This window comes from Ambystoma mexicanum, chromosome 1q, assembly GCF_040938575.1.
Source record: "Ambystoma mexicanum isolate Mex_15411 chromosome 1q, UKY_AmexF1_1, whole genome shotgun sequence".
In the NCBI taxonomy this organism is placed as follows: Eukaryota; Metazoa; Chordata; class Amphibia; order Caudata; family Ambystomatidae; genus Ambystoma; species Ambystoma mexicanum.
The window spans coordinates 282,129,656-282,143,967 of record NC_090922.1 but is presented as its reverse complement, the minus strand read 5'-3'; positions in this window follow the sequence as shown (position 1 = coordinate 282,143,967).

Here is a 14,312-nt window from a genome sequence, read left to right as displayed (position 1 = left end):
TATAATCAGCTGTTGCAATAATGCTCTCAATATCCATTGAAACCACCTTCCCTTCTGGTTCATTAACAGGTGTTTCTGGTCTGAACAGATAGGCTCCTGGCCTTCTCCATATTTTCCCTTCTATCCCTGGCATCCATGCAATTGCCATGTCCGTTCCATACTGGAAGAGTTCACCATCTACTGGCTCCACCCTAATCGCTGTCTGTCCACAGTATGCCTGCATAATTTGTCGTGCTGTGAGCATGTTAATCCCCGGAGTAGAGCAAATTATGCCGTCCTCAGTAAATGAGATCGTCATATTCAACCTGTTCATTATATCTCTCCCCAGTATATTTACTGGTGAGGCACTATAATATAACAGTGGAACTGACAGATCGTAATCTCCAATAGATAAGGGAATGTTATCAGTAAAGGGAACCAGCCCTCTAGCCCCAGAGAATCCTTGGGTGTTCATGGTCTTGCCTGACATCTTAAATTTACCTTCCCTTATGCAAGACCGGGTCGCCCCGGTGTCAACAAGGAATGATAATTTTTTGTCACCTATCGTTACCTCTATGCGTGGTTCCTCCGCACTATTAGGTGTTACTGGCAGGATGGGACACACCAAGGCCGTCTGTGGGCTGTCCTATTGGGGGTACAACGACTGGCCATTTCCGGTATAGGGGTTGTGTCCCAAAACCGTCACCCTACCCAGTTGTGTTTGTGGTATTTGTGGTTGTTGTGTCATCGCTACCTGTTGTTGTGGCAGTGTTTGGGGCTGTTGTTGTGTTAATTGTTGTTGTTGTTCATTTCCTTGTGGCAACATTTGCTGTTGTGGTATGCCCTGCTGTACCTGTGCGGGCCGTGGTTGTCCCTGATCACTCCATGATGGTGTTCCTGGTCTGACTCTACACGTGCGTGACATGTGCCCCAATAGTCCACAGCTCCAACACACCGGTGGTTCCCTTTTCTGTCATGGAAAGCTCCCTGTGTTGTCCTGGTATACTGGTTGCCCTGTGGGGTAGGAATTCCTAAATCCTCCCACCTGCGGTTGGGTACCATGCCCGTACCCTCTCCCTCTCATAATTCCTCCTCTCCCCCTGTTATAATTATAATATCCAGCTCCTTGCATTGGGTATCCTCCTCCCATGTTGGGCGTGTATGGTTGGAGTGGCGGCACCTGTTGTGTTGTAGTCTGTGAGGGTGGTATTTGGGAGGAATCTTGTGCAGCCACTACTTGTGTGGGGCTTTGGGTCATTGTTGTAGGTGTAGTTATTAGTGCCCCTTCCATTGTGTATTTAGTAAGCTTTTTCTGTACTAATTTAGCCTCTTCCGTTTTCCTGTCCTCTTCTTTTTGTTTCATTTTTCCTTGCCATGTCCTACAATGATGCACTATAGTCAGTTGTATTTCGGGCCATGGTTTTGCTTCCATTCCTACTACTTTCTTTAGTTGTTTCTGAACTCCTTCTGGGAGCCCTTGTACCAGTATATGGTAAAATATTGCTGGTGTTTTATCCCATTGTTCTCTAGTTTCCATGCGCCACTTCTCTTGGATTTCCTGGATATAATCAACAGGATCTTCGTTCTCATGCATCTTGCGGGATGTAATTGCTCCTATATCTGATGTGTCTGGGTACTGTACCCTCAATGCCTGCCATAGTGCATGTCTGCAGTTTGCGAACGGTGCCCCATCGTGCGATGTATTTGTTATTGTTACCCCATGAAATCCCGCTCTCTTCCATATGTCATCCGCTCTATCCCCTAATATTGATATTAAAAGGCCCTTTACATCTCCTACTGTCAGCTTCTGTCCTGCGGTGTGTTTTTCCATTTCATATATCCATTTACCCGCACCTCCACTTAATGATGGGAGCCTGCATTTTATATTTTCTTTATCGGTATGCTTCCAAGGAACATACTGTGGTCTAACCCCACCTATCTCCAAAAGTGGCATTAAATTATGTCTTGTTTCACCCTTTGTGTTCCATAGTATTGAGTCCTCACACCCTTCCTCCTCTTCCCTTTCTTCCACATTTTCACTTTCGTTTGTATTTCCCCTGCTCACACCTCTTTCTTCTCCATCTTTTCCCCTTCTTCCATCTTTCTCTGTATTTAATGTGGGCATGTGTATACCTCTCTCCTGCCTACGACTAGGGAGGTCTCTAAGCCGCCATGTATAGGGTGTCAGTTCGTCGGTAAAGGGCGCTAGTTTTATCTTGCGTAACGAACGTGAGGTGGTTGAGCATGTAGGGTGCGATAGGGGAGGGCGTGATGGGGATGATGGGGATGGGGATGTTGCGTCCTCATGTGCCTGTCTTTCCTCTATTCCTTTCTTTCCTTCCTCACCTCTGTCCATCTCATCCTTTCTCCTACTGATCCATGGTGAGTCTATGTTGGTCCGGGTGATGTATAGTTTATCTAAGCTTTCCCTTTCACTGTTTCTTGCTTCATTTTCCACTCCCTCTTCCTCACTACAAAAGCTATTCATAAACGGCACCCCCCACTTGGTCTTTTTCCCCTTAATGGTTACTGTTTGCAAATCTATTAGGTCCAGTTCTCCTCTTCCTCCTTTATCAACCGCTCCCCTTTGTGCTGATGTCGTTGCTACTTCTGTGTCATCATATACATCCCCCCATGTTCCAATCTCCCTTCCCCTATCTCCTCTTTCTCCTTCATACCTTTCCTCCATCTCCTTACTATTTTCCTCCCTTTTCCTTTTCAATTCCTCCATCACTTCACTTCTCATCCATTCTAATATTCTTTCATCCTCTTTCTTCCTTTCCCATTTCGCCCTTTCTTTTTCTACTATACTCTCCATCACCCTCCCTTCTTCGTATTTCTTAGTTGATTCTGATAGTAACCTCCTCCTCCATATTGCCATTTCTTTTTCTTTTTCTTCTTCTTCCCTTTTCTTTTCCCGCAGTATTACTCTTGATACCCTTTCTGCTGCTGCTTTTACCCTGTCAGCTTCTCTCCTTTGCTCCTCAGTTCGCTCCCTTATTTTTTCCAATTCGTTCTTACCTTCTTTCCTTTTCCTCGCTCTCTCTCTCTCCTCCCTCTCAAGCTGCTTGATCAATTCATTCTGTTCATCTCTTAATTTTGCTAATTGTTCCTCCAAAATCTCTTCCTTTTCTCTTATCAGCTCTTCCCCCCTCAATTCACTCTCCCTGGCATTATCCTTGTTTGTTTTCTTTACTACCTCCTTCTCTTCTCCTGTTAATGGACCTCGTAATTTTAATAATATCTGTGCAGCTACCCATTCATCATTTCCTATTTCCACAGTCTGGTCTTCTCCAGTCCTCCCCTCCCCTGCTGGCATTCTCCTATGAGCCACATATGGTGGAGGGCTGTATGCCGGGTTCGAGTATCCCTCAGCCGCCCTTAACTGTCCTCTTTCTATTTCTCCCAATTCTCTTAAAGGGTACAACCCCCCTCCCTCTGTTTTTACTCCCGTTACTAGGGGTATATCATTACTCGGTTCCTTTTTTACTTCATCTGCTTTATTATTCTTTCCTCCTCCCTCACCTCTGTTTCCCGTGGTCTTTGGGTCCTCATACCCCTGTTTCCCATCCTCTCCTTCCTCCTTAATCTCTGTTTCTTCTGGTATTTCCCCCATAGTGAATATTCCATTTGGTCCTGGTCGGGACCCCTGGAACATCCTCCATAAATTAAACACCTCCACGTGGTTTGCCAACTTATTCCCTTTATATGTATTGTGCAGATGATTTAATAGTGAATGTTGGGCATATGGATCGAAGCTACCGTTTGGCGGCCACGGTGTTAACATTTTGTTATCCGTACCCTGGGTCCATTCTATGCAATACTTAATCAGTTTCTCCCTATGGGGTGGCAGTGTTGTGCATATGTATTGTAGTGGCGTGGTGAGGGTGTTCCCCCACCCTTCCGATCCTGTTCCGTATGACATAGTAGCGCTCCACTCGCTACCCTTCCCTAATCTGGTATCAGTTTATCCCACTAGTAGTTTACAATATACAACCTTATATCGTTACCTGGCCCCGTAAATTTGGGGACTTACGATAGTCCGCTTAAGGAAAATTATAAAAATATAGTATGTTACATCTGTAGATTTTCCTCTGCCTTTCTTCCTTTATACAACACCCTTACGGTCCCCTGCGGCCGAGGCGTACATAGCCCCCTGCGGCTGCGTACCCCTTATTACGTTCTTATACAATCGTCCTGTTTTCACGTGCTCCTCCCCCTTCTACACTTGCCGTGGCCGGCGTTCTCCGTGCGCAGCCACGTTCCCCGTTTGGCCTTTCCTCGATCAACTCGTTTACCGTTTATCTCCGTTTCCACTCCCTTACCACAATTCTCTTCCTCACCACTCTCAAAACGATGATGCCTCGTTCTTGCAATATCCTATGACAACCCTGCTGGTGACGTCATCCACCTCGTAGAGCTACTGGTAAGTTCTTTGTATATTCTTTAAATCCAAAATACACCTACAATCTACCCCCGTTAACCCCACAGCTGTCTTCCTGTCACTCCTGGAACAAGGTAATCAAATCAACAATATAATCGGACTGCGCACACTGCGTCGCCTCGCGTGTGATACGCCCCTTGACAGGAGGGCTTAACCAGCCAATTATCTTCTGTATTGGGCAACTAACTAGCTACCGCCTACAGGGAAACGTCATCTACCTATCGAGTGTCTTGCTCGAACAATAGGAATCCTCATCTACTCATTGATCAATAAATGCCAAATCATAGGAAACCACGCACACACACACACCCCTACACGTAGTCGTGGCCTAGGCCAATCAGTGTCTACGAGCGGCCGCACGTGATGTTTTCGCGCTCCGCCCCCTTCTCTCGCGTTACGTAGCCAACTGCTCTCGCGCTTGTTCAACTATCATTCATTCTATTTCTAACACTAAACTGTCAAACCTTCGCCGTTCACCTGTGTAACACCTCCCGCCTCCCGTATTTAATTCCTCCCCCCTCCCTCACAATTTCACATTGTTTGTTGTGCGTGGCATGCTCACCAAGTTCTCTTGATGCGGGGCCGCTCGACTGCGTGCACCCCTCCAAGCGGCTCGCCACCTCCCCTCGTCTGGACCACGTCTGGACACTCGCCAACCGCGGGCGGGATACTTCTCAACCGGCTCCCGAGGGCCAATATCCGGAATGCACTGACCGGTCTTCTCGCAGTTCCGCGACGGTCCTGTAGTCCTCAGAAGGGGGCGGCGGCTGAGAGGGCCGCGCCGCCGGGGCCTCCTCGCAACTGGAGTCTTTGGAAAAAGTAAAAAAAAATTAAAATGCCGATCTTAAATAGATCTCAGCAGTGCCTCCAACTTGTCGGGGGGAAATTCTGCCGGGGTCGGCCGGGCCGTCTGCAGACCTCCGGGCAGGGAGGCCCCAACTCCTCCCGTATATCCCAAAAGAGATAGAGTATGAGACACACACACAAGAAGCAAGGTGACTCTGCTGTTTATTAAACACAAACGGCAGGGATGGGTCAAGGATCATACGCGTCTGACCTGACACACACACAATCATGGGGCTCGCAGGCCCTTTTTACTGTAGTATGACGCGCTACTTGCGTCACTTTAGAAAGTTAACAAAAAACCTATTGCCACTCTTAATTGGTTGCTCGAGTGGTAGGGTTAGTATAGCATACGTATAGAGGATAATATGAGTGGACGAGGTTTAGTCAGGTGATATATCTGGGTTGTCCCTACAATTAGATACATGAGAATTGTTACATGAAGACTCCTAATGATTGGTTAATGTTACTGGCGTCAGTGATAAGAGCCCCATGTTCTGATTGGTGCGCCCGTGAGCTTCCCAGCCTGGGACCATCGCTGTTCCCAGCTCTCGGTGTACCTGTAATTTGCAACAATGTTTCACTATGGGTACATGCAGACAATGTGAAGACTTATTCATGAGCTGGATGGCCGACTACTCCTACTGTCGCAGATGTCCATTGATCCTTTCAAGTGTATCTGCCTGTGTCTCGTAACGAGGGATCCAGACGCCTCTTTCTTCCTGGGCTTGGCATCTCGTCAGGTTCGGCTTGGTCACGTGAGGTGGGACCGTGTTTGAGGCAGAATTCTGCACAATTAATATTGTTTTTCCACTGTGTGCCTGATTTAATTGCAGGTGCGACTTTGATGTTGGTGCACGGCGTGCGAGGTTGCAACATCGTGCCCTTGATGGTCTGCTTTTGGAATGTGGGTTTGCAACATTACGACCTTGGCTGTCTGCTTTCGCCAGGCTCATTCTGCAGGATCAGCAACCTGACTCTTGTTCTGTTAATGTCCACGGGAGCTCTTGCTTGCGGCCTACTTAGGCCTGGTGCATTAGTGGAACCGTTTGGTGCACAGGCGCTTTAGGTTATAGTCTCATACTGTCTTATGACCAGTATCGTGTCTTCGTTATAATTCTCATTATGGCACCTAGGTTTAGAGGAAGCGTAAGCAAGCTCTTTAGATGAGTTCATGGTGCGTCTTGCGTTTCTGCATTTTGAGAGCCTATGTGGAAAATAATAAAGATGCACGTCTGTGAGTATGCCTGTGGCCTACGTCATAGCACTGAGTATATTCTTCGTGTAGATTGGTGCGGGAGTGTCCAGTGTGTATGTTGGCACAGGTGTGCTACCCATTGGCTAGGTCGTCATGGCATCTCTAACGACGTATAGTTTTAGTCCAGTTGATCCATGCCGCAGGCATCGGCATGGGCAGGGCGGGCTGCTGGGCAGGCAGATGGACACATCCTTATGTTCCTGTACCAGGGTATCTGGTCGTCTGGTAGATGGGCAAACTCTTCTCGTGGCGGGTGCTTGTTCCGTGTACCTTTAGGCCAGGCGCGAGAGGGGGAAGATGGGAGCCTGTTTTTCCATTTTCCCACTTCAAAGGTCTTGAGGTGGTTCCGGAACCGGAGATGGTTCTCCTCAAGTTTCAGGGAGGCAGTGAGGCTATTCCAGACGGAGGCACCAGCCGAAGAATGAGATCTACCACCAACTTGTTGCTTGGAGAAGTGACTGACCGTGAGGGAGTTGGAGGTGGATGAAGGCCTCAGGTTCGACTCTCAGCAGGCTCACTCAGCCTTTAATTCTTCCAAGGTTGATCATATGATTACCAGTGAGGTTGGCGTCAATGAACATCTGTTGTCTGACAACAGTGCCAAGATACACCTTTGGGGGATTAATGTGTATTCTACAAATACACTTGTTGTATTGTTCTGTTTATCTCCGTAGGCCAGCTCACCACAAGAAGCCATGACATTGACAGGCTGGAAACGAAGATTTGCAAAGGGGAAATAATAGTAAACAGATCATTTCTTGTCATGCACCCTGTCTCTAGAACAAGTTATCAATGCAAAAAAAAACTGACTCTATCCAATCTGTAAGAACCTGAATATCCTACTTTTCAAAGACAATCTTGCTGATTGTTGATTTCTCCAGTCGCCCTTAATGTTCTCCCTCTTATGCTCCCTCCCCTGCATGTCCTATACACCCCAGTCGTTTAATGGCCACAAACTGTAATTGGACACCATTTGTGAATGACAAGTTTCTTAACTAAGCCACTCTAAATGTGCATGAAGGTTTTGATGGTCCATATTTTACAACAACGTATAATCAGCCACTAATGAACACTCGTAACCATGTATATACTATACATGAGACCAGAGAAACACTGCAACCCCCCATATATGTTGTGTATTTTGACTAAAGAATGTGCATAGCAAATCAGAAGATGTTTTATGTATCTAGTTTGTATGATAGTGGTATGTTCCCTTTCCAAATGCATTACCCGTTGGGCAGGCTGGGCCAAAAAACGTTGTATTAAGTTGTTCTAAATGCTACATGACAAGCACATTAATTTTACATGTGACCAGGAGTGTGTAGAATTTACTCATTTTGTGAAATAATACAATAAATAAGTCAACACCAATTATGTATAACTCAAACGTATGCTCACATTCTCAGACAATAGATGTTGGCCCAGTGTATAGATGTAGAAAGAACATATGAACACTTCTTAAACAGCATATTTTTCCATATGGAATGCATACTTTGTTTCAATACTGTTTTTGTACCTCCTTGCACCCTGGAATGATACAGAGCGCATACTATTTATTTTAATAAAACCGCAGCAGTGGCCAAACTGCAGTAATGCATTCAAAGTGTGAAAATGTATTTCTCATCACATGTAAAATGAACAATAATAAATTGAACATTATATTAAGCATTCATTGGCCCTCATTACAACACCGGCGCTAAACCATGGCGCTATTAGCACCATGGTTGCTCCCGGTATTGTAACGAGTCCGCCACGGTGAAATGGGGAAGTACCACCCCATTCCAAGGTTGGCGGGGCGGTACTTCCCCATTTCACCATGGCCCTTCCCCATTCCCATTTTTGCCCCGTAGGGCATAATGGGAATGGGGAAAGGCGGTAATTACGGTACCGGAAATTGCGGTACCGTAATTACCGCCAGGGTCCCTTTGCGGGTCCCTGCAATAATGGCTGGTTCCAGCCGCGGTTCTGGGAATTGGGCGCTAAGGGATTACCGGTACCGGTACCGGTATTCCCTTAGCGCCAGGGTCGTAATGACCCCCATTGAGTTGTAAGGTGCCAAATAATATATACATTGGTAATTAAACAGACAAAATCATCAACCACTTCATAGATCCACTCTTTACATAGACCCTCACTCTCCTCTGCCCTCTTGACATCCACACATTTGCTTAGAACAAGAAGCCACATGACTCCAACTAGGTTCACAACAATGTACGTAAACCTGTCTTTTTTGGTGGAAGGGAGGTATGACTTGTGGCCAGGCACACTTCAAGAACACTTGATACCCCACACAAGGCTGATGTACATTTCCTCAATGGCTCTAGTCACAACACATGCTTTCGCAATAAAGTTCAAATATTAATAAATATATTCTGATGTGTGTTTTTGGAACAGACCAACTTCGTTCACTATATGATGCAGATACAACCTGAATGATGGCATAGTGAGACAAGTACTGCATTTCCGCCTATGCATTTTCAAACCTGCCAACAGTGTACCACTCATGTTATGTGTACATCTCCCCATGGGACACATGTTAGTTCTCCTCACAAGAACAAACAATGAATTGATGATAACATGATGATGATGGCAATTTGTATCTCTTGCCATACAAAAGAAAGATTCTGACGACTTGGAATTGTTCCTAATTATGAAAGTCTATTGGAACCCTTTAAAATTGACGACATTGTCTTTTTTGGACTTATTGAGGGACTCCATAGATGATCTTCCATTGACCCAGACTCCCCACTTTGACATTGTGGGGAGTGACTTCAATTGCCATGGGTTGTGTCCCACAGAGTCCAATAATCAGGCAATTAAGGTGCCTTCCAGGCTGGGTAAAAGGAAGTCAGAAAGACTACTATACTTCATGGCGGACCAAGATCTGCAAATTCTAAATGGACAAATGAATGGAGATATTCCAGCAAAACCCACATGGTCGGGTTTGGGTAAAACCAGCATATTGGGCTACGTCTTTTTTTCGAGGGTCTTGTTACATTGAGTCACAGGGTTCAAAGTGAGGGGTAGAGACTCTAGTGATCACACCCTCTTGCACCTGACTTGAAAATGACAGTGCCTTTGAACATCGAGACCTGCTGTGGTGGGTCCCGCTTAATTCTAAAAAACCAAGACATTCTGTCCATAAACGTGCGGCTTGCTGAACTCTTGAAAGAGATGGTGATTTCAACTACGCTCCTCTACTTCGTGAATTTATGTATATACCCAGGAAGTCAGACACAAAGACTTGCCCTCTAAGACATTCCTTTGATGTAGCAATACAGGCGCAGAAAACGCTCCTGCGCAAAGATCTTAGACAAATCTCATATGTGGACCCCGACCAATGACAAGTATGATCAAGAAGAGAAGGCAGACTTATTAGAACTGGTTAAAAGGACAAAAGGTGTCTCTACTAGAGTCAGACGCAAAGGTTAGGCTATCTGACCCCGTTGACGTTGGTTGGAGTGATACCGGAAGAGTGTTGGATACAGTTATTTGGCAGGCTATTTGAAGCAAAAGACAATATCTCGCCCCAAGAACCTGAAATGGAGGTCTCTGACTGGCATTTTTTTCTGGACTATCAAGAAAGCAAATTCTTTGAGAGCGCCAGGCCTCAACGAGATTACCAACAATATGATGAAACAATTTCCAGAGCTCGGGATTCCATTTATTCTAGATGATTTCCGTCAAATGTTTAAATCTAGACAAATCTCGTAATCTTGGAAGAAGGCGATCATTGTTCCAATCCATAAAAAGGGCTGAAGGACGGACCCATCAAACTATCGCCCAATTGCCCTGTCGGACTCCATGAGCAAACTATTCTCTGCTTTTCTTCTTAAACATCTACAGAGCTGGACCCAAGACAAACAGGTTTTGTGAACGTAACAGAGACGGAATGAAATCTGTTTTTGCTCAATATCTTGAAGGGAAAGGCCCACAATTGAAAATCCAAGATATACCTTGCCTTTGTGGATTTGTACACAGGTTTTGATAGTGTGGAATGACAACTTCCCTGGAGAAAGATGGTGTTGTGGAATTGCCCTCCTCCCTTGCTGGAGGCCATTAAGACTCTTTACTACGCCACATGCATCCAAGTCTGGCTGAATGCTGAAGGATCCTGACTAAACCTGTCACTACATTTAGGGGCATAAACAGGGGTGTCCTTTAACCCCAAATTTATTTTGCCTTTTTTGGTTGGACATGTGTGATGAGTTTAAATCAAATGCTTTCCCTCCTTCGATCGGGGGTGTGGAATTATCAAGGATCCTGTACGCGGATGACATCGTGCTGGCAGACAAAACTGTCTGGTCTTCAGAGACACCTATTAGCATTAAACAACTTTTTGCAGCAAAATGGCCTCTCAATTACTATATTGAAGACCAGTATCATGATATTGAGGCCGCAAAGAATTAATGAAAAATCTGCCTTCAAGTGGCATATCGAATATCAGACCTTAGGAACGATGCTGGAGATAAATTATCTCAGAACATTGATTAACAATAGCATTTGTGATCAGCCACGTCAAGCGCATCTCAAATCCAGATGGAACACCCTGATTTGTCGGGGTAGAAGAATCCAAAAAACATATGGAAATTTCTCTTTGCAACCCATCTTGTCTTTCTGCAGTGTAAAGGTAGTACCTTCTTTGACTTTTGGAGCCGAGGCATTCCTGCTTACCCCCTGGAAACTTTGGGCCTCTCTGGAACGTTTCTTTCTTATGAAAATGTTGAGGTTGTCTAGGATTGCTTTGACGGCCCTAATCAGATATGAGTTAGTGCTCAAGGAAAAGGTAAAAAAAAAAAGCTATGGCATAGCGACTGGATCAGAAGGACTGGGTCGGGGTACTCTGAAGGAGGAAATACTGGGCCCTCCAAATTCAGAATGGCCCGGTATTTCCCTATTCAGGGGACCCGGACCCAGACACGATTTTGGAAGCAGCCATGCCTCCAAAGTCGTAATGAGGCCCAAAATATTTTTTTTTGTCAGTTCAGCAAGACGGCCCGTTAACTACGTTAAATCTCGGTGAAATTGACCTCAGCAATCACGAGGTTGCTGGGAGCCTATAATTCATTCACCATGACCCATCCAACATAATTGCAATTTCCATGTGCATTTCTCTTCACTGCAGGACATTTAGATTATCTGAATTTTGGAGCGTTTTCAGACACAACATTGGAACATGATTCACATGTGCAGTTTTTGGTCCATTTGAGAGACTAAGAAATCAGTAGCTTACTTTCCTCACTTGATGAACTTGGGTTTGAGCTAGTCAACCTAGGTCCTAGTCTAGAGGACCCGTTTGAAAGAAAGTTCTATGATTCTGAGCAGGCATAATCTCTAACACCTTCTGTGATTAAGTCCTTAGGGCCCGATTCATGGATTTTTTTTGCACGGTTCAAAGTGACTTTGCACAGCTGAAAAGTGACTTTTCACTGCTGAGACAAACCCTGATTCATGGAGCTGTGCAAAGTGTATTTCTTCAGTGCAAAGTCAGTGCAAAGTCATTTTTGCAGTACAACATGAACTTTCCACTGACTTTGCCACGCAAAAATGTGTAATGTGTTGTTGTAATGAACTTTCCACTGACTTTGCCCCGCTAAAATTTGTGAGGTGTTGTTGTAATGTGTCTATCTTTCCTATCTCCATGGCATGCTGTTCAGGATGTGTGTTTGCATGTAGGAGGTAATGAGTGCCCAAGTGTACAGGATGCCGTGGGATTGTGCTGCTTTCCCTGCACTACTCTAAATGCTTTAATGCACAGTTATGAACCCTCACAATGGTATGCATTTTGCCAACCTCTGAAGCCTGAAAAGTAGATCAGCACAGGCTTGACACATGGCCAACATTGCACCAGACCTGCAGATGAACTGGCCTGCTGTTAAATTTCATTTACCAGTTTAATGGTATGCACTACAGAGTGTAATTTGCTTTCTGACTTTGAGAACAATCAGACACGTAATTGCTCATTTTACTATAGCCAGTGAGATAACAAAAGCCGGTAAAATAGCTCAGGTGGTTAAGCGCTTGCTGCTGCCATGTGTTTGATCAGCAGGTTGCAGGTTTAAATCCCAGCAGGGCCAACTGAGCCTTTAACCTTTTGAGTTTGATAAATGAGTACCAACACAGGTTGGGTGATATTTTATGTATGTTTGTTCTATATAAAGCGCTTAAGGGCAAGTGCTATATAATTACACATTATTATCATTTGGCCTTGGACATCTGTTTGCATTCACCGTCATTTGATAATATTGATAACACTGATATTAATGATACTCATGGTGATCCATTCTTGTATGAAATGTATATTACATTCAGTGATATTGTAACCATATTTTTCATAGAGTACTTAGGAACAATGCTATGTGATGCCACTTTGTGTTTTGTCATGGGGTAAAAGGTTGTGTTCCATCGACGGATTGATCTTTTGGACTGTCTGAGCCCAAGAGGAATGAATTGTGAATTTGACCTTATGTGTTTTCTTTAATGTTTTCTTTTGTGTTTTTAACTTTTTTTGTTATGTTGCTTGTAGACTGTCATTAATAAATGTCAAGGTAGTGCATTTAAACAATGTGCATCTAAGCACCTAGTACAGCGTGCTTGAAGCCAGAGCTGATACATGAGTCCCAGTTAGGAATTGAGTTCGTTTGATACCTTTGAGTTTGGGGTTTTGAAAGAAAACCGATATGTTTAATGGTGATGTTCTCTGTGATTTTCCAGATTGTGAACGGCAGAGGCACCGGGAGTTCTCTGTTGAGTTTATACCATGTGAGTCTTGTAATAGGCAGGCAGTTATCTGACCAAGTAGAATGAGAATGGTTTCTAAACCGCAGGTCCGACACTATGTACATGTAAGGGCGGTTCACAGCTAGCGTCCTCATTGAGGCCAGTATATAAGACATTTTGTTTTGATCGATGATCACATAAAACCTTTCTTGTGGTGACCCATGGGTGGATAGGAGTGACTGGGTATCTGGATCACACCATGTTCCCCTGGTGGTCTCCATTATCACCCAGCAGGAGGTTGGGGCGTGGCGCAGTACTTTACTGCTTAGATGCCCCCCTGCCTTGAATCTTTCAGGGTGAGCTTCCCCGCCATGAATTACCTGTGAATACGGTACATCACTCCTGTGCGCATGCCCTCACCCACATTTACCTATAGGCAAAGTTATACCGTTAACTGCTCCATGTACATTACCTGTAGAACAACTTAATTCTACACCGATTTCAGTCATGAATACGAGCACATTTTTTGTGCCTTAGATTAGTTATAACGCGCATGTACGCAATAGTCAGATCGATTTGAACATCAGGTTATGTAGATTTAGTTTCCACTTTTAATCAGTTTGGAGCTTAGACCCGGACTTCACTTTGATAGAGTGATGAGCAGATGTCTGTGGGAGGAGCATACTGCAAGCTTTTTGCTGCAGGCGCCCAGTCCCACACCCAGATGGAAGTCAGGAGCCGATACGCGCATGTGCGCCGACTCCATGACGACCATGTAAACAGAACACTATCGAGCAGCGCGTCTTGGTGAGGGGCTGCTCGATCTTACTTGGAGTTGCGTGGTCTTGAAAGGTGAGTGTCTTTGTTGAGATACCCTATGCCTTGTGCGCATGGTGACGGGTACGGAACATAGTGTGTATTTCCTATTATTAGAAAGCAGGTCAGTGCTCTCATACATGAGAGCCTGGGCCATTTTGCATGTTACGTTAATTGATCATTCTTAACCTGCACGAGTGGCGTATCCCGCTTCAGTTATGAACATTAATTTGGCCTAGCAACTCGGGATGA